The 3,432-nt window shown below is 39.4% G+C and overlaps 1 protein-coding gene across 1 annotated transcript in view; it reads right to left on the reverse strand.

The window, feature by feature from the left end:
* Nucleotides 1-3,432, reverse strand: part of LOC102491431 (zinc finger protein 793) — a 73,472-nt gene that overhangs the window by 66,736 nt on the left and 3,304 nt on the right. The gene's annotated exons all lie outside the window — the stretch shown is intronic.

Raw genomic sequence — 3,432 nt, forward strand, 5'->3', positions numbered from 1 at the left:
TATCTAGCAGTCTTAAAATTTTATGTAAAGAAATGGTTGATCTACTCATAATATTGCTTCTGCCTACAGGGGTTGAGTAAAGTTCTTAAAAACTTGCTGCTATGCTGTGATTTGGTGGAATTCCAGGTTTATATAATGTAACCACTTGGTGGTCACATAAATTATATGAAATATATGTTTGTACTTAATTAAATTAAAAGATGTGACCTTCTCATGGCAAAAAAGATATACTTTTTTTTGCTTTTGATACAATTTGCCACAATTATAGAAATGTCTCTAAAGAAGCAGAATTCTTTAAGTATTTTTAAACCCTCAGTATCTCTCTCTCTCTTTTTTTTTTACTTATTTATATAAAAGAATATGTGAATTTCTTTTCCTGCTAAAATTTTGGTTCATATAGTACACACATTTCCTAGGATGTTTTTCTTAACTTATGTAAATATAGATAATAAATATATACATATATGGTATACATATTTTTCCCTACTTTTAAAAAATATTTATTTAGTTTTACTTATTTTTATTTTTTAATTTGAACAGCAAGAGACAAAGAGGGGGTAGGGAGAGTAAGAATGCAAGCCATCAGGTCTGGGACTTGAACTGTGGTAAGCCATGAGGGAGTTCAGCACCTTAACCACCATGCCACCTGCTTTTTTTGAGAGATTTATTTTTTTTTACGGTGTATGCGCTCACTGGAGAGACAGAGAGAGACAGAAAGGCAGAAAGCTAGAAATCCCCCCCTAGAGGGATGGCCACACTGCAATCCCTTCTCCTCCATTCTCCTCTTGGGATTTTGGGCACACACGCCCAGCATGAGTTTCAAGTTACTGAGTTCAGGACTCAAATCGTGGTTGGCCATGTGGGAGTCCAGCAACGTAACCATTAAGACACATGCTGGTCCCTTTTCTTTGCTTTTTAAAGTTAGCTTATACAGTCAACAAAAATAATTAAAATGTCAATAAGAAGATTAAGTCTTAGTCTTAAAATATGTGACCTCTAATAAATATTAATGACTGGTTTCAGCCAGCTGGTGGCGTGAGGGTTAATGTGACTAGATTGCACACCACCAACTCTGTAGTTAAGCCCCAGACCTGGTGGCTTAAAAAATCACACCTGCTGCATATGCGTGCATGCCCAAAATCTTGAGAGGAGAATGGACGAGTGACTGTCTTATTTCCTACATCTCTTCTACCTCAGCAAATGGAAGTAAGGCATGTGACCTCTCTGCTCTTTCCATTTATTTCCAGACTATTTTCTCTTCTCTCCTCCCTAAAATACAATTGTAAATCTTATGAAATCAGGCTATATCAATCATGATCTCTCCTTGTTTTAGTTATCTATGAATTTCTCGTAGGTGTCAAATTTCTGTCATTCCTTGCCTTCTTCACCTGGCTCACTCATTTTCTCCAATGCTATTGTTAGCATAATCTTTGGTCGTTTCGATATTCATAAAAATAATATTTCCAACCACTTGGCTTCTCAGCTCTCTGATCCCCATATAATAATATGACCCAATAATCTTGCCCTCCACACTTTTACAGTCACTCACTTCCATAGTCATGACCCAGACTTTGTCATTACCAGTAAGCGCCAAACCCTCTATAATCTTAGTTATTGCACTGATTTCCACTTACTGTATTTCAACTTCAGAATAATTCTTTGAACTTATTAGAACCTACAATTTATTCATCTTAACCAGTTTCACATTCCTCATCCCTGCATAGCCTCACTTCCTAGCACAATCATTTGTTATAATCACTCCTTGCATATGCCCTCAACTTCTCCATCTCTTTCTTACATAACTGTACATTTGGTTAAACTGCAGCCATCGCTCAGCTTACTCTGTGTCTGTACCATGCAGAGCTGAACTTTGCTGGAGAAAATCATACCAACTATCCTAATTAGTGTGATTTTAATTTTATGATCACTAACCTGGGGCCAAAAGGTTTCCTAAAGGATACATTTTACTATCCTATACATTCCCTCAAGCTCCTAAAAGACTATTCCATACTTTGCCCTCTCTTCTGAAAACTTTATTGCCTCTTCCCCATCCTCATTCTAAGTTGATGATTTTTTTTAAAGAGGCTTTTACCTTAGGGAACGTGTGATCACTGGGGAGAGACAGACAGAGTCAGTGAGATGGAAAGTAAAAAATTACCCCCCAGGGGGGAGAGCCACATCGCAATCCCCTCTCCTCCATTCTCCTCTTAAGTCCTTGGGCATGCATGCACACACGTCCAGCATGAGTTTCAAGCCACCGGACTCAGGACTCAAAACTGTGGTCAACCATGTGGGAGTGTAGTGACATATCCACTACACCATCTGTTGGCCCCCTGATGATCTTGCTTTGTGTTTCACAGAGAAAACAAAAGTCATTCAAAGAATATTGCCAGAGTTGACAGGTGGCGTGGTAGTTAAGGCACTGGACTCCCACATAGCTGACCACGGTTCAAGTCCCAGACCCAGCAGCTTGCTTTCACTCTCTATCACCAACTCAAGCACTTTCATCCAGCAATTCCTTCCTCTTTCCTCATCTTCAAATTTCCCTTTTGATGGAATCTTTAACATCAACCTATAGATACATATACCCATCTTTCTGAGACTTTGTCAACTACATTTTTTTCTTCAGTTGCCACCCATTTTTCTCCTTCCATTACAGCTAAAGAGAGTTGTCTATGCTGTTTATTATTTCCACCGTCAATTCTGCCCCCAGGAAAAATGACCTAATATGACTTAGGTGTTTATAGGGTTCTGCTGCTCTATTGAGAACAGACTAAAAGAGAACAAGGGTGAAGGAGAAATGTAAGTTAGAAGAGCTTAGTACTAATCCAGGTGAGAGATGATGGTTTAGAATGGAAGGGAACAGTAGTAAAAAACAAGGCCAATTTCGAATATATTTTAAAGGGAGAGCAAACAGAACTTTCTGATGGAAGATTTTTAGCTTCAGCAATCAACAGAAGGAAATACTGAAGAGTTTCTTTTGGGGGAGCCAGCAGTGCCATGGTGGTTAAAGTGCTGGATTCCCACATGGTCCAACAGGGTTCGAATCCCAGATCCAGTGGCTTTAAACTCATGCTGGGTGCATATGTGTGCATGCCCAAAATCCTAAGAGGACAATGGAGGATAAGGGATTGTGGTGTGGCCATCCTTCCTGGGGATGATTTCTCACTTTCTGCATCCCTCTGTCTCTCTGGTGAGCGCACATACCATATAGTAAAAATATGTCTCCAAAATAAATAAATAAACTTTAAAAAATAGTTTCCTTGGGGCTAGCAGGTGGCACGGTGGTTAAAGTGCTGGACTCCTATGTGGCTGACAGCATTTCAAGTCCCAGACCTGGTGGCTTGAAAATCACATCAGGCACATGTGCATGAATGTTCAAAATCCCAAGAGGAGAATGGAGTAGAAGAGATTGCAGTGTGGGCAACACCC

This window comes from Tupaia chinensis, unplaced genomic scaffold, assembly GCF_000334495.1.
Source record: "Tupaia chinensis unplaced genomic scaffold, TupChi_1.0 Scaffold143654_1, whole genome shotgun sequence".
Classification (NCBI taxonomy): Eukaryota; Metazoa; Chordata; class Mammalia; order Scandentia; family Tupaiidae; genus Tupaia; species Tupaia belangeri.